Source organism: Perca fluviatilis, chromosome 21 (genome assembly GCF_010015445.1).
Source record: "Perca fluviatilis chromosome 21, GENO_Pfluv_1.0, whole genome shotgun sequence".
NCBI classification, from domain to species: Eukaryota; Metazoa; Chordata; class Actinopteri; order Perciformes; family Percidae; genus Perca; species Perca fluviatilis.
The window spans coordinates 26139040-26163227 of NC_053132.1; the positions used below are offsets into that span (position 1 = coordinate 26139040).

At 41.5% G+C, this 24188-nt stretch overlaps 1 pseudogene; it reads right to left on the bottom strand.

The window, feature by feature from the left end:
• Nucleotides 1-6541: 6541 nt before the first annotated feature.
• The window catches only part of LOC120551669, a 55897-nt pseudogene continuing 38250 nt past the window's right edge, over nucleotides 6542-24188 (bottom strand).

The following is a 24188-nucleotide window of genomic DNA, read 5'->3' on the forward strand; positions in this document are numbered from 1 at the left end:
CGGTTCAAATGTTATGAAAGGGGGCGTGGCCTGAGTAAGTGGGCGTGGCCATATTATAGGGGGCGGCTCAGTATCACATGTAGACCACACATTCTGAGTTTCATGCAAATCGGATGATGTTTGTCATATAAGGCGCATTTCCTGTGGCCAGGGGGGGGTGCTATGACCAAAAGTCAATTTTGGCCTGTAGGTGTCCTCAGGCCTGGACCTTTGTCAATTGTGAGAAATTTCGGGCAGATACGACAACGTACACTCAAGTTACAACAATTTCTTTGTTCATCGCTAAACACTCAAAATGGCCGCCACGCCCGCCCCACCATCCGACAAAGTTTTTCTTTTAATAACTTTTCATCGTTAAGGTGTTGGGATGGTACAGACCAAGTTTGAAGTCCATCGGATGAAATCTCTAGGAGGAGTTTGTTAAAGTATAGCACCTTGACTTTTAGGCCTACTTCCTGTTGCCACTTGGGGGCGCTATGACTTTAAGTAAATATCGGCCATTATTTGTCCTCAGGGTTGGACTCTTATGAATCCTGAAAAGTTTCGACGTAATCAGACTATGTACACTCGAGTTACACCCACTTCCTGTTTGGGCGCATAAAGATAAAACCGCCCGCCACGGCCAACGCCCTATGACGAAAAGTTTTCTTTTAACAACTTTTCATCTATAACATCTTAAGATGGCACAGACCGAGTTTGAAGTTGATCGGATGAAATCTCTAGGAGGAGTTCGTTAAAGTCACGACGTAGAAATGGCCAAAATCGCACTAATTTCGAACATTTATTTCAAAATGGCGGACTTCCTGTTGGGTTTAGGGTATGGCTCTAATGACGTTTTTTGTACATCTTGACATGTTACATATTTGTACCAGGTTTCGTGAGTCACGTTAAACGCACTGCAGGGGCTCAATTTTCTTAACTTTCTAGGGGGCGCTAGCGAGCCATTTTTGTGCGCCTATTCCCGAAACCCTTAAAATACGTAAATTGTCAACAGACTTGATGCGACCGCCAAATTTCGTGAGTTTTTGAATATATTAAGCCCCTCAAAAAGCCAATTCATTTGATGGGAAAATAATAGAAACAATAATATAATAATTCCTTCAGTTTCAATAGGGCCTTCGCCGCTGTCGGCGCTCGGGCCCTAATTAAAGCTGCGAGCAGCGATGGACGGGCCCTCGCGCCTCTGCGCGCGTCGGGGTTACCGGCGGACACCGCTCCTTGCGACCGTGCATTTGCGCAGCACTCAGACGCCACAAACCGTCACAAATGAAAAGGGAATTCCCCGCTGAGTTCAACGATACCTCACACAAGACTCTACGTCATACGGTTCATTAGCTGTGAAAGGGGGCGTGGCTAAACCATAGGGGGCGGGTCCAACCATCACCAATTAAAAATGAAGCCTCTGCTGAGATGAATGATACCTCACACAAGACTCTACCTTAAATGTGTCAGCATGTATGAAAGGGGGCGTGGCTTGAACATAGGGGGCGGGCCAAACCATCACCAATGAAGAAGGAAGTCTCTGCTGAGTTCAGTGATACCTCACACAAGGGTATACCTTAAATGGTTCAAATGTTATGAAAGGGGGCGTCGGGTCTCTGTGACCCATACGTTATTCCGTGGTATTTCTCCAATACAGCGGCCCTGGCCTTCGGGTCTCTGTGACCCATACGTTATCCCGTGGTATTTCTCCAATACAGCGGCGCTGGCCTTCGGGTCTCTGTGACCCATACGTTATTCCGTGGTATTTCCCTGCTACCCTGGCCCTGGCCTTCGGGTCTGTGTGACCCATACGTTATTCCGTGGTATTTCTCAGCTACCGCGGCTCTGGCCTTCGGGTCTCTCTGACCCATACGGTATTCAGTGGTATTTCTCTGCTACCGCAGCTCTGGCCTTCGGGTCTCTCTGACCCATACGGTATTCAGTAGTATTTCTCTGCTACCGCGGCCCTGGCCTTCGGGTCTCTCTCACCCTTACGGTATTCAGTGGTATTTCTCTGCTACCGCGGCTCTGGCCTTCGGGTCTCTCTGACCCATACCTTATTCCGTGGTATTTTCTGCTACCGCGGCCCTGGCCTTCGGGTCCCGGGTACCCATACGAACCGAATGACGTAGAGTTTTGTGTGAGGTATCGTTGAACTTGGCGGGGATTTCCCTTTTTATTGTTGACGATTTGCGGTGTCTGAGTGCCGCGCAAATGCACGGTCGCAAGGAGCGGCGTCAGCCGGTAACGCCGACGCGCGCAGAGGTGCGAGGGCCCGTCCATCGCTGCTCGCAGCTTTAATTAGGGCCCGAGCGCCGAAAGCGGCGAAGGCCCTATTGAAACTGAAGGAATTATTATTATTATTAGGGCCCGAGCGCCGACAGCGGTGAAGGCCCTATTGAAACTGAAGGAATTATTATTGTTTTTCCCATCAAATGAATTGCCTTTTTGAGGGGCTTAACATATTCAAAAACTCACCAAATTTGGCGGTCGCATCAAGTCTGGTGAACATTTATGTATTTTAAGGGTTTCGGAAATAGACGCACAAAAGTGGCTCGCTAGCACCCCCTAGAAAGTTACAAAAAGCCCCTGCAGTGCGTTTAACGTAGACTCACGAATCTTGGTACACATATGTATCTTGTTAGGATGGACAAAAAACTTCCTTAAACCCAACAGGAAGTCCGCCATTTTGAATTGAAAGTTCGAAATTAGTGCGATTTTGGCCGTTTCCACATGTCGTACTTTAATGAACTCCTCCTAGAGAATTCATCCGATCAACTTCAAACTTGGTCTCTGCCATCTTAAGATGTTACAGATGAAAAGTTGTTAAAAGAAAAACTTTTCGTCATAGGGTGTGGCCGTGGTGGGGCGGCCATTTTGTGCGTTTTGCCGCCGAAACAGGAAGTGGGTGTAACTCGAGTGTACATTGTCCAACTGGCTCGAAACTTTTCAGGATTCATAAGAGTCCAACCCTGAGGACAAATAAAGCCGATATTTACTTAAAGTCATAGCGCCCCCTAGTGGCAACAAGAAGAAGGCCTAAAAGTCAAGGTGCTATACTTTAACGAACTCCTCCTAGAGATTTCATCCGATGGACTTCAAACTTGGTCTGTATCATCTCAACACCTTAACGATGAAAAGTTATTGAAAGAAAAACTTTTCGTCAGACGGTGTGGGCGTGGCGTGGCGGCCATTTTGAGTGTTTAGTGATGAACAAAGAAGTTGTTGTAACTTGAGTGTACGTTGTCGTATCTGCCCGAAATTTGTCACGATTGACAAGGGTCCAGGCCTGAGGACACCTACAGGCCAAAATTGACTTTTGGCTATAGCTGGCAACAGGAAATGTGCCTTATATGACAAACATCATCCGATTTACATGAAACTTATAATGTGTGGTCTACATGTGATACTGAGCCACCCCCTATAATATGACCACGCCCACGTACTTAGGCCACGCCCCCTTTGATAACATTTGAACCGTTTAAGGTAGAGTCTTGTGTGAGGTGTCATTGAACTCAGCAGAGAGGTCCTTCTTCATTGGTCATGGTTTGTCCCGCCCCCTATGCTTAAGCCACGCCCCCTTTCATAAAATTTGAACCGTTTAAGGTAGAGTCTTGTGTGAGGTATCATTGAACTCAGCAGAGACTTCATTCTTCATTGATGATGGTTTGGCCCGCCCCATATGTTTAAGCCACGCCCCCTTTTATAACTAATGACCCGTTTGAAGTAGACCCTTGTGTGAGGTATCAATGAACTCAGCAGAGACTTCCTTTTTAATTGGTGATGGTTTGACCCGCCCCCTATGCTTTAGCCACGCCCATTTTCACAGCTAATGAACCGTATGACATAGACTCTTGTGTGAGGTATCCTTGAACTCGGCGGGGAGTTCCCATTTTCATTGGTGATGATTTGCGGTGAGTGCCGCGCAAATGCACGGTCGCAAGGAGCGGCGTCCGCCGGTAACCCCGCCACACACAGATGCGCGAGGGCCTTTCCATTGCTGCTTGCAGCTTTAATTACAGTTTGAGGTTTTTGAAAATTATATTGGTATGATCTTGTTACCATTAACAGTTGATGGTACAGTTGACGTCAATGACTGTCAATATTGAACAAATTCTGTTGTAAAGCATTGCAAAGACAGACAAAGACCATATGAAGGAATACAGTATCAGTTTAACAGTTCAGTTTAGATGTTTATGTGGAAGGCAACAGAAAACATTTCCTTATAAACTGTTTCTTTTCAGTTTCTTGTGATTTTGTGATTTCAGATATTTAATTGGAATCAACCCAACCAGTAGCACCAAGATGGTAAAGCTGGTCAGCCAAAGACGTGGGAAGGTACATGAGAAGAAGAACTCACGTCAATCCTTATGTCTCCTTTCTTCAGGCGATTTTAATGGACTTTGAGCGTAAGTCATATGCAAAGATGAGGACTCTTCTCTTCCTACTATGTGAATGACAATTGTTCTTAATCTTTTATTTTTCCCTTTCTGCTTTTATATTTATATATATTTATAATTTGAGATTAAGACTGAAAAAAGGCAATCTTTTATACAGTTTAAGCTACAATCTTTATGTTTTTTTGATTTAACTGTCAAAAAATGCTTACATATGAATTGTAATGTTCTATTGATTTTAATAAAAGTTTTGTTTTGTTGCAATTCTGACTCTAGTTTTACAGGTGAAGAGAATCTAATGCAATTGTGTTAATCAAAACACTTTATAATATGCATAATTTGCATGGCTGTTAATGTAAAAAAACAAAAATGAACTGTAAAAATGTTACAACAACATATTGTATTTTGTAGTATTAAAGGCTATGTAGTGGCAACTCGAGTTGCCAGTTAACTTCTGTAATTTTAATAGAATACATGATCATGTTGTAAACAAGATTACAATTAATTGTTGTTTTTCTGTTAACAAGTAATTGCTGTAATTTATATACAACAAAAACCTGTAAAAGGTTTCCTGTAATATACTTAATATACAGTAATTAACAGCACTTTTAGAAGACTTTATTGGCAACTTTTTTGCCAGATATTTACTGTAAAATCTACACTCAAATTTGTTACAGTGTAGATTTAACATTCAGAAAATATTTAGGTTTAGATTTAACATTTAGGTGTACATTTAATATTTCAATTTAATATTTGGTGTTAAACTGTCAATGAACAGCAATCTTACAAACTTCATTTTAAAAATTTTTTTTCAGGTAAGGTTGTGTGGAGGATGTGTGCTATGGTGTCTTCTCTTGATCAGTTGGGACGGTAGGTCCACTGTGCTGGGTAGTGAGAAACAGATGCAATCCTTGACCAGCCATTTAAAGCATTCCATCACTACAGATGAGTGACACTAGGTGGTAGTCATTCAAGCAGACTAGTCTTGTATTCTTGGGCATATGAATGATGGTGTACTTCTTGAAACACGTGGGTATGACAGACTGAGCCAGTGACAGGTTGAATATCATTGTGAACACCGGTGCTAGTTAGTCAGCACTCAGCACAGAGTTTGTGGACCGGCCCACTGGTCCTGCTGTTTTCTTGGTGTTCACATGCCCTTCTGATGTCATGCTCAGGAAGGGAGATGGGTGAGAGGTGCACCCACCCATCCATTAACCTCTGCTTCAGCTGTTTTTAGCACACTTACTATAGATGCATTGGCACTTTGCAAGGAGGAGGGGGTGGGTTTCTGATTTGTCAAAGTTCTATTTTCAACCCAGTATCAAGCTTTAAGCGTGCAACTAAAAAGCATGTATGAAGGTGCAGTACCACCAGCAATAATTTACTCAATGCCAACAACTCCCTGCGGACCAAAGAGAAAAAGCATACATTAGAGTTGGGTCTACTTCCGATTTCACCGGTCCGGTCCAGTGGACGAGGCTAAACCAGTTTGATTTTATACTAACCGGTTGAACTGACATGTGTCACTATAACACCGTCTGGCAAATTAAAAACTAGCCTACATTAGCAACCTGTGCCAACAGCGTCACAGCACAAAAACGTGTATAGCAAGCAGTGTTGGGCAGTAGCGGTAATATTTTAACTAACTTCTCAATAGCATTGCAGTTTCTGAATCAAATAGCTTTTCAGTAGCTTAGCCCTTTTATTGATCAAGCAGTGCACATGTACACGTACATTTAAAAAAAAATAAAAAAAAACATTAAATGGCACTTTCTGGAGAGTTTGGTGCAAAGAAATGGAGAAATCGAGTCTTACGTGATATGTGCAAAACTGCAAGGTTAAGAGCCTACTTTGCATTGTTGTAGTATCAACAGGTATTAGGGCATTTAGCATTTACATTACTGTTAATCAGTCATCACTTGATTACACATTGTATTACCTTGTTATGATATAAGAAGTGACCCATAGGCCTACAATGTGCCAAACATAATGTGCCACATGAACAGACAGTGCAGCATATGACAGTAGCAACAGCTGACAAGATTTGGGTCTGTGGTGACCAGGTCCACCTCACACAAACTTCCTTCTCCCATTCTCTCTCTTTACTACAACACACACACACACACACACACACACCGCTGAGTGGGGCTCTCCGATGCTCAGAGGCGAGCCGTGGCCGGCTTGGAGCCCTGTCGCTGGAGGAGACGCGACGGCGAGGACCGGTTCAGCGGCTTGGTCAGCGACATGAACTCGTAGCGGCCGTTGGAGCTTCCTAGCACCGGGCTTCCACCACTGCGATGGGGTTTTTAGATTTAGGAGAAGGAATTTTATCTGTTAATCCCACCGACGTAGACACTAAAGGCGTTATGTAGTTGACCCGCAGTGGTGAATTGTCTGCAGTGCTGTGCGGGTTGTTACCGTGTTCCGATTGTTCTCAGCTCAGCCGAGACAAAATAGACATGCCATTTCAAAAATCTTTCATTTATTGTCAGAAATATCATGTTTTCAAAACCATCACTTTCATCAAACTTTATGTGCTATATTCCCAGTAGCCAACTGACTGCAAGCAGGCACATCCGGACCCAAACGAGCAGGCTTATGTGCTGGGGCTGAGTCCCGGGGAGAGCCACGGCCCAATTTAACCACTGTGTGTACATGTATGTATTTATACAAAAATATCTCTGATGTAACGTCAACCACATTAACCACGTTGCTGTAGCTTCGCTTGCTACATTTATTTGATTGCTAACGTTAGTTTTAGTGTATTGCTTAATTTAATGTGGAGTAACTGGTAGCTTTGCTTTCTACACAAAAGCTTGGTTTACACTGGCCATGACCAATATGACAACGTTATCTTAATGACAGCAGTGGGACAGTGAACGGCACATATTCTTTGTTTACTAGAAAGTTCATGTGTATTTTCGGGTGACAAGATGATATATGACAGAGTCAGTCTCAAAGAAAACTAATACGGCGCCGCCGATATGGAAACATTTTGATTTGAAGACGAGGAAAGAGGTGAGCTGAAAACGACAGGGCAAAGTGTAAACACAAAGTGTAAACACCTAACCAAAGAGGTTATTTCTAACTAAATATTCCAAACCATCTCTGTTATAACCACCGCCACCATGTGGTCTGGAGTCACTATACACTCAGTGTTGCCAACTTAGCGACTTTGTCACTAGATTTAGCGACTTTTCAGACCCCCTTAGTGACTTTTTTTTTCTAAAAAGCGACTAGCGACAAATCTGGTTACTTTTCTACAGAAAGTCGCCAGATTTGTCGCTAGTCAAAGCCAGTATTGTCCAGCGAGCACACAAGGTATTTCTCTCCTGTAGCCACTAAAACATTCTTCTGTTCTGTAACTGAGGAGCAGAGGAGCAGCCCCTCCCCTCTCTCCTCATGTGCATCACTGCGCACAGTGCACAGGCAGTTAGAAGGGGAGGGGGGACAGGGTGCGGGGGCCGGTGTAGGTAGGAGAGACAGCAGGACGCGACAGGAGAAAGACGCCGCTGAGATGGCCTAGCCCTGGGCAAGCCAGCCTTTTTTGAGAATTCTTTTTCTATCTTTTTCCCCTCCCTTTGTATTTACTGCAAAGATGGGCTACCTAAGTAATAATTCTAAGGTAAAATAAATTCCAATTTGGCTAAAGATTTCTACCTTGCTGACAACCACTAAGCTTTATGCAAATGATTGCGTAATGATGTCACAAATATGCAAATTAGCATGTGACGTCATCTAGCGACTTTTAGCGACTTTTGGAGCTGGTGCTAGCTACTTTCAATTGGATACAATTAAGGACACACGGGTATGTATACAATTTAGCCAGAGACAAGGTTAAATTTTAAAGGAACAACAAATTTTATTTCAATAATTTTAAAACAATTTAAAACACATTCATACATTGTGGAGGGAAAGGGGGGACAATTATAATTTCTGCTGAGGCTTACCAGTGGAGGAGAAGGGGGTCACGAGGGCAGTGAGGGATCCCAGGGAGAGTCAACACACACAAACACACACAACAGTGAACACAGCAAAGAAAACGGGGTAGACAACACAGCACACAGGAAGGAGTTACCACCACCAGCACCACCACCTTCGGCTCTCAGCAACTGAACAGGGACAAAAACGGGACACACACACACGATTAACGGGGATTCACTCAACAGAAAGAAAATCAATATATGAAATTATGATGAAAAGAACAAACTGGAAGAAACTTAACGCTGCCACAACCAGCAGTGGTTCCAGGAAGGCAGTGCAACACAAAAGAACATAAATTCGAAAGACAACACTTGTCAATAAACCAAAAAAACAAAATACTAAGTATAATTAGAACACAATGAGAACTTAACCAAAGAAACTCTTTAGGTAGAAAACTAAACTCACTAATGAAAAGAAAACAAAAACAAAATGTAAATGCAACTTTTAACTAAATTGAAAACTAAATAACAAAAGGGAAAAGAAACAACTTAATCCACCAAATTATAATGAGCCAACCAAAACAGCAGCCAGTGGGTAAACACTATGCAGCTGAAGACGATCTCCAGCTGAACCAGCCTGGTTTCTATTATTTATAGAAAATGGTAGTTAGCACAAAATAATAATAAAGAATAAATCCTACACCATTTAGCCTACATATTGATCAAGCAGTGTTTGCGTCGACCTGAAGGAGGCAGCTCAAAGCATGCAAACCACACAGCAACTATCGGTGAGAGACGCTTTTTGAATGTGTAGAACAGCAGGGTGGAAGACCGGAGATCTACGAGCATTCAATACATAGTAAACATGACGGCAGCCTATGACAGTGGAATATATGCAGAGACAGTAAAGCCGCTACCTTACCTGTAGCGCAGCAGAATGACACAAACGGAGTGAGTGACCTGGAAGTATGACGCACTTCCGTTACCAACAAGCAAGAGGGGAGTCAGGAGGACTAATACCTGTTTTTATAGGGGTGCCCTGCGGCAGTGATTGGCCAAAAGAACACCAGGTAGAGTTAACTCATACTGCTACAATCAGCAATAGGCTAATGTTAGATTGTAATGGAACGAAGCAGCACTTTCTACCATCAAAAATCACAGATAACGGCTTCTGAACCAAATACAACCTAATCGGATTTAGCAGTAATGTTACCCAAAATAAGGATACATGAAGAGTTATGTAAGTTTAGCTAGCTCTTTTAGCATTTAGGTAGACAGCTAACGTTAGCTAAAAGGCTAGCGTTACAGGTCAGTGCTTGGACTCGACGGGATCCGTCAGGGGTCCGTTTCAGAAAGCAGGTTTAGTGAAAACTCCGAGTTTGTGAACCCTGAGATGAGGGAAACTCTGGGTTTTATGTTTCAGAAAGGGAGGTTATTTAAACCTCAGAGAGAGGAGTTACTCCAGCCCGTTTCAGAAAGAGAGGTAACTTAACCTCAGAGTCAGTTATTATGGTAACTGAGCCTGTGAATCTAACCTGGTCGGAGCAGGTTTTCTTCACTAAACCTTGAGTTTCTCTCAGTCTCCTCCCTCTGACATTTCCTCATTCATTCATTCAGTCTGTATCTAAAGAATGCCGTTTTATTCAATATTAAATAAATGAATAAATACATAAATAAATTAATAAATACATAAAAACATGAATAAATAAATATGCCTTTGAAATACATCATGAAATAAATACATAAAAACATGAATAAATAAATATGCCTTTGAAATACATCATGAAATAAATAAATGAAGCAATAAATACATAATTAAATAAATGTAAATATTCATATATTAATGAATCAATTAGTTAAATAAATATATTAAAAGGTTTTACATTTATTTCATGGTACTTTTATTTAATCAGTCCACGTTTATTTATTTCAAGAGACTTATTTCATAAATCCACATTTATTTATTTTCGTGGACTTTCATTTCCTAATGCCACATTTATTGATTTCCCTCTCTATTTATTTCCAGTTCTTAGATGCAAATCAGGGGGCGTGGCTATCTCTCACATTCACAACAGAGCCGTGAGGAAAAAAAGGCTGCCAAAGTGAGAGTCAGTAGTGGAGTGACAATCGGTAGAGTCGGGACTTTTCCCGGTGGGCTGGTAGTGTTTCAAGGCCGCGAGGGCTGGTCTGATAATAGTTATACATTGCAAGTTCATAACAACACCATCCGGCGGACTGGTGTGTGGCTGCTGCCCACTGGCAGGCCTGTATTAAGACAATGTGATGCCCCTGGGCACTATACCTCAAAGTGCCCCCCCACCTTACCCGTGCTGTCCTCCTGGCAAAAATATCAGACATAATCAAGGGGATTTCTCAAATGTAATTTATTAACTTGTCCAACTACATACATGTGGTATCAGTACAGATGATCAAAAAAAAAAAAAAAAAAAAAAAAAAAAAAAAAAAAAAAAAAAAAAAAAAAAAAAAAAAAAAAAAAAAAAAAAAAAAAAAAAAAAAAAAAAAAAAGTATTGTTGGTTAAAATATTTTTTTTTTTTTTTTTTTTTGGGGGGCGGGAAAAAATTTAAATTTCAAAAGCATCATGGGAAAGCTAAAACTGCTTTAGCATCACAGCTAACGACAATAAAAGGAGCGAAAATGAATAAGATATAGACAAAAGACTATCAATATTAGATCTAAGAATATGGATTTATTGCACAAAGTCCTCTGAAAGAAATACGAGTTCTAGGAAAAGAAGCGCAGACTGTGGACCGGTCTTTTACACTTCTCTGCATACTGAACAAACTCACGAAGCGCACCCGTCGTGCTGTGTGCTTGGAAAACAAGTAGAAGGTTTGGGCGCAACTAAGTCTCACCCAGAGGTGGGGGGGTTTGTGTGAAAAATATTTTTATTTGCTTGCCAATTACATTAAAGGTTCCAGGGCATGAAAATTTCACTTTATGAGGTTTTTTAACATTAATATGAGTTCCCCCAACCTGCCTATGGTCCCCCAGTGGCTTGAAATGGTGATAGGTGTAAACCGAGCCCTGGGTATTCTGCTCTGCCTTTGAGAAAATGAAAGCTCAGATGGGCCGATCTGGAATCTTGCTCCTTATGAGCTCATAAGTTTTTTGTTGTTTTTCACCCAACTTTTCTCCTCCTTTCCTGATATAGACAGTCATTATCCGATTATAGGTGGCGATTTCAACCTTATTAAGGATCCTGTTCTAGATAGGTCCTCCTCTAGACCCCTCACTTTGTCCAACTCTGCTACCACATTGAAATCTTTTATAAACCAGCTTGGCCTAAGTGATCCTTGGAGGTCTCTTAACTAAAGCCTTTTCGTTTTTCTCTCATGTTCATCGTACATACTCAAGAATTGACTTTTTTCTTTGATAATAGGCTATTGCATTGGGTCAACTCAAGTGAGTACCACAGTATAGTGATCTCAGACCATGCTCCTCAACCCTGTCTCATGGTTCGTGAAATGGTCATGTTATTTAATCTATTGATTCATGTTCACGGGGACGTTTTTCTCCTTTTTTTCGTGGTGGCCAGCACCAGGGGCGTCGGACTGGGGGTAAAACCAATACTGATTACCAGGGCCCAAGGGGAGAGAGGGCCCTTGAAAAGTCTGGAATATATTTTATTTTACCTGGATATTTTCATTTCCTATTTCAATTTAAAATTTAAATAAAAGTTAGTGTATTGGCTGAATAACTTAGTTGATTGACTGACTAAATTTTGTTTACAAAAAAGACTATCTAAGGTCTCACCCACCCCTTGCTAATGTGCCAAATGGTTTAGTCCATCTGCATGCATTTTGTTTATGTTAGCTAGTTCAGTTGAGCATCTGGTGGAGCGCAAACTTCTGCTGTAGAAATGTCTTTCTCAAAGAAAGCCAAATCAGGCTACCAAAAAAGAAAGGAAAGACAGGAGAAGGAGAGAAAACAAAATGAGGGGAAACAATTGGTAACTGACTTCTTTTCAAAGAGAGGTGAGCACAAACTAAAAAACGAAATCCATGGTGCTAAACTGTTTGAATATCTCCGCGACCGTTAGTGCTAAAAACGAACTGAGACAACCCATTGAAAGAGCAGAACACTTTAAAATGATAATTTGGTTATACATGTAATCTGAGCTAAAGGCTAAATAAATAAACTACAATAACAATACTGTTTGCATCAAAAAAAAAATTAAATTTTAAATTAAAAATTTATTTAATTTTAAATTAATATGCTATAATGTCTATAATTAGCAATAATAGGCTAATCAGTGTCAGGCTTGGTAGCTCATCGGTAGATACATATCATGTCAACATTATAGTTATGTCAGATTTAGTAGAAACATTGTGAAACACGTAGCCCTCAGTTTCAGAAAGTGTCACACCAGGGAGTGGAGTAGCAACAGAACCCTCATCCTCCTCTTTGGATTTGAGACAAGGTGAGCAAATATCATAATTAAAGCAAACCGTGTTTAGCCATTTTGACTGAAAGGTGTTAAGTAACACTAACATCTTAGTGTGTTTTATTATATTAGGTTACAATTAGGATAAGAGGTTAATATCAAATGTAGCCTTCATAGAGAAAGAAGATAGAGAATATGTGATTGAGGATGATGGGAGCGAAGACAGCAGGGAGCATGAGTGTTGCTCTGAGCACAGTGTGGAAATGAGAGATGAGGAACTGGAAAGTAGACAGAGCAGTGCAGACCAGTTTTTGCCAGAGGATCCAGGACTATGGCCAAATAAATTAACAGATGATCAGAGAGACACCATAGTATGCAGGTTGGCAAGTAAAGGTACAGAGAAAACAAACAAAATATAGGAGTAACCACAGTAAAGTAGGCTAGAGAATGTTGACAAAAGAGGTTTGAAATGTGTGTTGTCAGGCTACTCTAAGCATTACAGTTAATAGTTATTACCCTATAAACATCTAGGCCTACAGATTCATGTGTACAGAGGCCCGATTATTTTTTTTGTTTTTTTTGGGGGGGGTGGGTTGAGGAACATGGGGGCCTATGCATAGGGCCCAGGGTCTGGTGCTACGCCCCTGGCCAGCACGAAAATGTAAACTGATTTATTTAAATGGGAACCATATGTCGTGATCTCAGCACGACTACGGTAGCGAGTAGTATGAAATGCCGAAAATCCGCGTAAGGAGGTTGGTTGGGGTGGTGGATGGGTCAAACAATTCAGGACTTTCACCCCGGAGGCCGGGGATCGTGTCCCGCGTGTGGTGTTTTGTTTCCCCGTTAACCGTCCCGTTATTGTCGTGCGTTCCCTGCGGCCGACTCCCGGCGTGTGAGGCGTCCTTTCCCCGTTGTTTTTTTCCTAAACCCAACCTCCGCCATCCCGTTATTGTTGCGCGTCCCCCGCGGCTGTGTCCCTGCATGTGAGGCGTCCACCCCTGCGGCCATGTCCCGGCGTGTGAGGCGTCCTCCCCCGCGGCAGTGTCCCGGCGTGTGAGGCATCCTCCCCTGCTAATTAATAACATACAAACATACCTTAAGGTAGAAATAAAACAGTAGTTATTAGGCAAGTTTGACATTTCTTCATAACATTATGATTTTATTATGCTAGTAATTTTAAAAAGTACTTTGCTCTTTCATTCACCCACCTGTTCGATCTCATTTTATTAGGAAAGACTGTTGTGTAAGATTTGTCAGACCTCAGAGACTTCTTTAATTGATTGAGCTGGTGCAATTGTGTGACACTCGCCTACAACGAGGAAACGAAGAACCACAAAAACCACCATGAATGGGACAGTCAGGGTTCAGTGTTAACACGTATATCTAAAGAGGCAGGCACATCAGTGATTTAAACAAGTGGTGGAGCAATATGTTTGCACTAGTAGTGAAAACGCAACCTGGTCTCACAGAATTCCGTAAAATGAACACGCCCCTTTAATTCAAAATCTGTGGCAGTTTCACAGAATCGCCGAAAATTGTGATGCCTATGTAAGTCAATGACAGGCAGCATCCGTGGTCCACACACGGATTCCCTGATTCAATTATAACTGCATCGGAATCACCACAAATCCTTGAAGGGACCATAGATGCCCAATTGACGTTGTTTTACAATTTGGAAACGTATTGATTTAAATATTGTGGGTTTACTTTAAAAAGTACTTCACTTTAAATATTTTTTTACCATGGAGTGATTTTAACTTAATATTGCATTGTCGTTTCATCACTAGGATAACTTCTGGTCACCCTGTTCCATGACGGTACCACGTAATAGTCAGTGGTCGCCACAGATAGTTTCACCTTCACTGGATGATGGTTAATGCCCATTGCTGATTTTGATACTATAAGTATTCAAGTCGTTTGTGTTTGCGATGCAATGTAGCCTAATTAACCTGTAAACCTCTTAACTCCCCTGATCAGTTTGTAGCCTTTTGCTTATTGTGAAATTCTGTGATGGCACCACAGAGTCTTCCGTAGTGGACACACAGATAACCGGATCACTAGAGGCAGGCTTGATCAACCAAACTCCCCGCCTCTCCATTCCTCCCCCCTACAGCCACCCCTTAGTTTAGATAATATTTGGACTAATTTACAATAATTTTTTTTACCATTTACTGGGAATTGACAGATAGGAATATACAAACAACAAAAACAAAATACGATAAAGACTCAATAAATTAATGTCGGAAGTCGGAAGAATCTGTTGCCATGACAGCAACACATCCTTGCGTGCATCCTAGAATTTCGCGTTTTTTCCAGTCATTGAGAGGATCATCATCTAAAGATTGGTATGTATCTCAAGCCTGTATTATTTATTTCTTTACATCACCTTTCTTGTTTATTCCCGAACTGCACCAAAGCACATTGCAACCCAACTATGTTTGTATCAGTGTTGCGTTCAGCCTGGTGATTAGTTTGTGTCTGTTGTGTTGTAATAGAGCTCAATAGCCTTAGGCCCCAGATTCTGATTCCAATTGCCTTACACTCTCAACTCTAAACCATCCCTCTTAAGCGTATTTGTTTTGATGATCACTTAACCAGTGGACTGAAATAAATTACTGAGACGATAGACATAACAATATAACATTTTAAAATATATACAAATACACATGCAGGCCTACATGCGGGCTACACAACTGACACCTCCTTGTGCCTCCCAGTTATGCGCAAATGCTGAACAGTCTATTTCCCTCTGGGTGTTGGTCCTCCTCTGCATCTTCAGAATGGGTGGGAGTTTGCTCCATGAACCCCAGGAAAGCAGGAAGGTCTGTCTTTACTCCAGTAAGAGTGAAACAGGAACTCCTGTATCATGTCTTCCTTATCTCCTCCACTGTCTTCGTGACTTGGCATAAACACATACACATCCCTATGGGCTATTTCCTGATTAGATAATCAATGGTGCTCTGTGCAATATGTGTGTAAACTTGATTAGATCATTACCCTTATTGTTAACACATGATGAGCTGGTATTGACAGGCCACATCAGCATGGGACAGTGGAAAAGGACAGAATACCCCAACAGGATGAGAGACATCAGTTGTGAAACAACTGTCATGAGTGTGGAAGTCATGTGAGAAGTCATGTAAGAGTTACATGACCCATAGGTATGCTCCAAGTCAAAGTAATATCCCTAAAGGTGTGTTAGTGTAGTGAGTGTTCAAACATGTCAGTTTTCATCAATTCAAGCCTGAAAGATATTTTCCTCACTTCAGGTTCTGGAAGTAAAAATCCCATAGATTTTCTCTGTAAGGATTTAGATAATCAGCCATAATGTCTAAACCATCCGAGGCAGACTGACCCCGAGCTACGTGGTTGTGAAACGAAAGTTTCTGCTCCCGTAGAAGCTAGAAGTCTGCATGAAATCAACCTTGTTTTAAGAAAAGCATGTTTGATCCACGACATTATGGATAAAAACTACCCTAACCACAATCCTTAGCATAACAGCAACGTCTCTGATTGGTCCAACTCGCTGTTACCATAGAAACGTTTACCATACCCGTGAACGGCTAGAGCGAGCTTCTACCATTGAAGTCTATGATAGTTTATGTAAACGGTCTTTGCCTTTTTTGCCATTTTCAAAATGTTTTTTTGCGCCGAATCACATGTTTTATGCTCACTATTCATTTTGTAGCTGGTTGGCTTGGTTCCAGACTTAAAACTCTCTATATAAGCAATTTTCGAAACATCAATCAAACAACTGAATGTGGAAAAACACTTCCGGAACTATCCATCCATCCATCCATCCATCTTCGTCCGCTTATCCGGTGTCGGGTCGCGGGGGGAGCAGCTCCAGCAGGGGACCCCAAACTTCCCTTTCCCGAGCAACATTAACCAGCTCCGACTGGGGGATCCCGAGGCGTTCCCAGGCCAGGTTGGAGATATAATCCCTCCACCTAGTCCTGGGTCTTCCCCGAGGCCTCCTCCCAGCTGGACGTGCCTGGAACACCTCCCTAGGGAGGCGCCCAGGGGCATCCTTACCAGATGCCCGAACCACCTCAACTGGCTCCTTGTACGAAAGGAGCAGCGGCTCTACCTCGAAGCTCCTCACAGATGACTGAGCTTCTCACCCTATCTCTAAGGGAGACGCCAGCCACCCTCCTGAGGAAACCCATTTCGGGCGCTTGTACCCTGGATCCGTTCTTTCGGTCATGACCCGGCCCATTACTGCCATAGGTGAGGGTAGGAACGAAAACTGACCGGTAGATCGAGAGCTTTGCCTTCTGGCTCAGCTTCCTTTTTCGTCACAACGGTGCGATAGATGGAATGTAATACCGCACCCGCCGCGCCGATTCTCCGACCAATCTCCCGCTCCATTGTCCCCTCACTCGCGAACAAAACCCCAAGGTACTTGAACTCCTTCACTTGGGGCTTGGGAATTCGAACTAGAGCCTTTAAAAAGTGGGCGCCTTGTTGTACTCTTATAATGCTACAGCCCAAAGTTTGGACACAACCCTTCTCATTCATTGTGTTTCTTTATTTTCATGACTATTTACATTGTAGATTCTCACTAAGGAGCCAAAACTATGAATGAACACATATGGAATTATGTACTAACAAAATGTGAAATAATTGAAAACATGTCTTATATTTTAGATTCTTCAAAGTAGCCACCCTTTGCTTTTTTTGATAACTCTGCAAACCCTTGGTGTTCTCTCAATGAGCTTCATGAGGTAGTCACCTGAAATGGTTTTCACTTCACAGGTGTGCTTTGTCAGGGTTAATTTGTGGAATTTTTTCCCGTATTAATAAAAAAGCAAAGGGTGGCTACTTTGAAGAATCTAAAATATAAGACATGTTTTCAGTTATTTCACACTTTTGTTAAGTACATAATTCCATATGTGTTCATTCATAGTTGTGATGCATTCAGTGAGAATCTACAATGTAAATAGTCATGAAAATAAAAAGGAAACGCACTGAATGAGAAGGTGTGTCCAAACTTTTGGCCTGTACTGTATATTTCAGCTACAGAAATCTGAACATAGGAGAAAGTCAGGTTAAAATTTGTTATTTTTTCTTGACATCATAGAGCCAAATGATCTGTTTGTTCTCTGCATTGTTTTAATTGAAATGTAATTAGTAAATATGTGTACTCCAATGTTTGTGAGTTAGAGATGTTTTCTTGTCTGTTCTACAGATTATTTGCTGTTCTACAGACACTCTTTTATACATAGAAAACAAAGGCACTTTTAAGAGCCACTCTTTCAATCTCTCTCTCACTCTGTTTCTCTCTAGTCTCTCTCTCACACTCTATCTCGCCCCCTCTCTCACACACACACTCACACACACTCACACACACACACACACCTTCATATCTGTATTGTGTGTCTATTGTCTGTATTTTTGTATTGTATTGTTGTATCTGTGCACCATGTCGGAAAACCACTCAAGAGTCTTTGAAGATCCCAGTGAGGTCAGGGGCCATATGGCTGCTGAAATAAGCAGGGCTCTTCTCCGTGAGGCCAGGGTGAGACACATTTTGATCAACTTACACCCATGTCTATGAAAATCACTATTGATATTACATATTGTTTGTTTGTTTGTTTGTTGTAGTTGCTGTTGAGGTATGATGTTCTAGACATTTATTGCACATTGGTGTAGTGTAGTATTTTATATTTTGTAGTTTTTGATTTGTGTTTTTTATTGTATGTTACTTTGGAAAAAAGCATCCATCAAGTAAACATAAGTTAGTCTAATATTGTATCAGAAGACATTAGTATTTTTATTTTCATATATGCTGCAATGGCAATGGAATATGAAGGACTAAAAATGACAGAAGGAAAAATAAATAAATAAAGAAATAAATAAAAGTAGAAATAAATAAATAAATGCAGAAATATAGTGAAAATAAATACATTTTGGTAATATAAATGTATGTATGTATTTTTACATGTAATTATTTATTTATTTATGCATTTCTATATGTATTTATTTATGTATTTATACATTTATTTATATATTTATTTATACATTTATTTATTTCTGTATTTCCACATTTCAACATTTATTTTTCCCTGCGCCTGTATGCTAATTGATGGGGTGTGCCAACATCAGTCTGAAGAAGGATTGGTTAGAGCGATGTGATCGAATCTACTACTACTGCCTTGATTTCACTGGTACAAGGAAGCCTACTGGTAATGCTGGTAGCCTGGATGGAGACTTTTGTTCAAGCAATTGCTAATGATTTAAGATCATTAGCGCAGGATTGTGAGAACAATGCGTCCAATGACTATCTCCAGTTTCGTTTGTGCAGAGTAATGGAGGATTTAGTTCAGATCAGTGCTGATATGGATGTCGAAGTTGAGGTAGCAGTGCTAGAGAGTCTTCAAGAAATCCTCCGCCAACTTCACGTTCTCTCTGAGACAGAGGAAGGGACAACTGGATGGCCATCGTACCTTTTACCACCTGATATAATTGAAGCTCACCTCCTTTTGGGGCACACTGCTGGAGAAATTGCGCAGTTGTTCGGAATGTGCGAGAGAACAGTTCGTCGAAGGATGACACAATATGGTATAAGGTAATTTTATGTTTTTACACCTTTTATAACAAGGGACACTTGCTCTGGCTGTTATTGAGGGTGAGAGGCTGATCTCTGATAGACTTCTGACATAGGAAAAACAGAGATACATATTAGACCTTCAGAAAAAGGAGAAATCACCTGGAGTAACGTTAGTTACCACCAACTGGCCCAGCAGCCTTGCCTGGATGATGGCAGGTGTTAAGAGCTCGTGCCAAAACACGAGGCGCGCAGGGTGCATTAGCAGCCCGCAAAACGCTTACTGTCTATAGGAAACAAGTGAAAAATGCCTTTTTCGCTGCAAAAGCCTCCCTCTGTCTATTCACTACTTTATACTGAACTCTATGACCTCATCTTGGTCTATTCCGTTCATAATATCTAGCCTATTGAATGTCCGTCCTGGATGATATCCCTCCTATGTTGCTCTTCCTAACATGTTTGTCCATCAGGGATTTAAGGATAGAAGATGTTCTATTGCATTATTATTCTAATTGTAAAGGTCTTTGAGGCACAGATATTGGAATATACAAATCAAACTAACTTTACTTGATGTAAGTCTCTCTTAGACCACGTTTGCAATGAGGCTTAAAAGACTAAGGGCCCTATCTTGCACTCAGCGCAATTGCCTTTGTACACCGACGCATGTATCATTCCTATTTTGCACCCGACGCACAGCAGACTTTTCCCTCCACAGACGCACGTCGGTAAATTAGGGAATGTATTTGCGCTCCCGGGGGCGGTTCAGCGAAAAGATGAGGCGTGTTCCGGCGCAAATGTTACCTGGTTCTATTTTGCAGTTTCAGAAAACAATTCCGCCACTGACCAGGAAAAACCTGGTCTAAAGTCAGTGGCGCTAGTCTAAAGTCAGTAGCGCGTTATTCAGATGCTATTTTAGGGGTGCATGCTTGGCCATAATGTAGCGTGTGCACAACGCGCATACACTTTGCTTCTCTCATCTACCCGGACGCAGCAGTTCCCATTTTTGCAAACCATACATAATTACAAAGAAATATATTACTGAAAATGTGCTTCAGGTGTTTGGATAGATCAGGAGGCACTTTACAGTACAGTCCTCAAAAAGTCGCAGCATTCTTTGTGGCTTGTTGTGTTTTACACAACATTTCCATGAATCATGGATGTGTTGATGACATAAATGAAATAAATGAAACTATTAGAGGAATTAAGGAGATGTGATGTTGAACTATGATGGGATTGGACACTCCGGCGGAATCTGTTCCAGGAGTAATGCGCGATGCGCTCCTGGTGGAGCGGGTGGACGGAGATGGAGTGGGGGGAGGAGGAAGGGGCACAACAGGTGCAGGTGGTGCATTTGGAGGCCCACGCTCCATGGCTGCAGCAATCCTCTCCAGACTTGAGGAAATGCGCCCTAGAGGCCGCAGCAACATCGCCACCCGGCCAAGACAGGCATTTATTACTTTGCCGCATCTCGGACAGCTCCCGCTGGCGTGCGCCAGGCAAATCCGCAGTCATAATAGCAATCCGCAATGGAACAAGCGCCTACTCTTAAAGGGAATGTGAGATGACGCTCTGATTGGTTATTTTCACGTTACGCCCAAACCACACCTAGCTACTTCAGACCAACCCATTTAAAATTTGCGAGATCCGCCCACAAAGCTACTTGCGTTTTGCATTTCATACATTCAGATCGTTAAAATAGGGCCCAAAGTGCTTTTGCAGATAACTGACAACTAAGCAAATGATACTGAACTGAATTACTGATCACTGTTATGCATGTAGCCTAATGTGGTCATATTTGAGTCATGTACACTATGGGCCCTATTTTAACGATCTGAAACGCAAGTATGAAACATGAAACGCAAGTAGCTTTGTGGGCGGATCTCGGGCGCTGTTGCTATTATACCTAAAGGTGAAAAATGCACACAAAAAAAATACCATATATATATATAATATTCTGTTCATCTATTCTGGGCTACTGTAGAAACATGTATGTTCAACATGACAGACTCCATGAGTTAGGACCAATGGAGTCTGTAGAAACATTTTATTCATTAAGCGACTTACAGCTGCTATATATGTCAGAGGTCACACACCTCTGGAGCAACTAGGGGTAAGTGTTTTGCTCAGGGACACAATGGTGGATGGGTCACAGTTGGGGATTGAACCCAGGTCTCTCACACCAAAGGCATAGTCTTATCCATTGCGCCACCGCCACATAATTGTCTGTCAGTGTTTTAACATCCATTTAGGCCCCAGCCACACTACTGGATTTTCTTTTCGAAACAAAGGGTCATTCTAAGGTAACATATTTTCAGGTGATCACACACGTATGAAAACATAGTTATGACGATTTTATTCGATTTCTGCCATGTTCTGTAAATAAAGCCTTTTAATTGTTACACACTGGACCTTTAAATTGAACAATATTCAGGACATGCAGACCTCCACATTTTGGCTTTTGGCATTTTGGAATACAAAGAGGAACTTATGGGCACATATTTAAAACATCACATAGATGCTGGTTGTCATAACATTTGCCCTCTTCTTTTGTTATACATTTTGCACTACAAGGTTGATTCAACATCCACACACAAACACACACAATGCTCTTCAACTGTTGGCTGATGGTGGACCTCGTGCCCCTTGTCTGATGTCTGGCTACACATGCAATATGCATAAACTGATACGTACCTCATGCATTCATCACTATGAGCCTTAATACTTGAAAAAGAGAATTCTTCTCCACAAGTCACACATTTCTGGACTGGCCCAACCAGCTCACTGCTGCATTCTGGTCCACATATCTGTAGGAGAGATCATTTTAAAATTCCACAAAAAAATAATAATAATGTGACCATCATTCATAGTCTGCATTTTTAAGAAGAGAACAGTAGTAGAAACTTACAGGATCCAGATTCAGGTTCCTCTGAAGTGGTCGGATAAAAATTGTTGTATGACCAATCTGAGTTTGTGGTTCCTTTAGATATCGGACATGGTAGCCATCATTGGGACATAGGATGAGGACCAGTTCACGACTCCGAGCAGTTCTGTAGCAGTTCAAATCCAGTCTGAGCTTAGGATATGCCGCTAAAAGGAATTCTCTGAACTCGTCTGGATTTGTCTGAATACATGAAAAGAGAAGGCATACTATAACTAACAACTGAAATTTCTCACATAAAAAGTAATTCATGTTTTCAAGGTGACTTTTTTTGGAATCATAAATTCATATACATTATAAAGACTTAAACAGAGTCTACATTGTAGTCATGATGTCTTATTTACCTTGAAATGTAAGATGTTTCTCCCCTAACCCTGCAGCAGCGAGCCTCTGTTTAACACATCGATTGGGGACTAACTCCACGTTTTTATCGTCAAGACAACAGAATAAATGGGTGTATGAGTGAAGTTGTACGGGTACAGCAGGGGATCGCTGCATTGTCAACCTTCTCCCTCCACGTGCGTATGGGCCAAACAGTCTTGAAACCTCGGCTGTGATTCAAAAGATGAGACCATACATTTATAAAAGAATGGTAGGAAATAATAACTAGGGATGGGGATCGTTAATTTTTACTGATAATGATACCCTTAATGAGACTGCTTAACGATCAGAGTCTTTATCGATCCCACTATCGATACTTTACTATTATTTGGTGACAGTTATTTGGTAAGACCAGACCCAAAGGGCATGAGGTAGGCCTGCACGCTATGAGGAAAATATTCAATGTGCGATAACATTGTTATATATTGAGATGACATATGACATAAATAAACATATATTGAAGTGTGCATATTAGCTGCCTGGTTGTTTTTAAATTAATTATAGGATTATACTTTAATGTTTTAAATACAGCTAAATGTTGTTTCTAGAGCAGCACATTAATGTTTACAACAGCAAAGTCACTTAATATCTGACATCACAATACTGAGTGACATTTAGAAATCAGTCTGTATCAGTCCCTCCTCTTCCTCCTCCTCTCTGCTGTTATTCACTGGCTGCAGGTAATGTTACCAGGTAGAAGGAAGCGCCTGGTTTGTCTCAGCCAGCAGCTGAGTTTTTAAGACTACAGACCAGTCTATGCTCCAGACAGACAGCTTTCTATTTAGACTGTTTTTAATGTTTGGCTAATTGGCAAGCTAGCGTTAGCTGTGCTTGTAAATAACATACAGGATGAGAGACTGAGGACAGAGATAATTAACCCTTTCTACATGTTTACCTTACACACAGGTGTACTGATAAACTATTGTCTTTTTACTCGCAAAGGTTTTATTGCACATAAGGAGCGTAGCTGTCGGCAAATTGAGTAGTTTGGATAACTTAACTTCCCCGTCTCCACAGCGACGAAGCAGCGTCTGCGTCTCTGCAGGGTGCTGTGTGCGCGACAGAATGGAGGCGGAAACTGCAGCCTGATAATAAACAGTCCCGGGCCCGTTTAATACCGCGTTTCGGTGCCATCATTAGAAACATTGATAGCAGTATCCGATAAGCTCGGACCTTATTGATTTTAGAGAAAGTTTGGGTCCTTTCAGAACCGGGTCTCGATCCCCATCCCTAATAAAAAATATACTGAGTAACAAAAGAACGATGGTCTACAGATCATTAGTTGACAGTGTCTGGTTTAATTTTTCTAACATTATATTCAATGCACAAATTCTTCAGTGTAGGTGCATTAAAGTCTGAAATTAAGCAAAATGTTCTTGCAGAAACCTACCATCCACTGGGTGTCTGGGTGTAACGTTGGGTGTAACGTTAACATTAGGCCTATGTGGCGGCTGAGGTGATGAATTTGCCGCCATTACACCACCCAATGCTCCACAACAAGATATGCAATGTTAACTTAGTGAATGCCACATGGTTGGTAAATTTAATTAAAGTTAATATATTTGCCGATATTATAAGTTAGGTAGTTAAAGTCATTCAAATGCG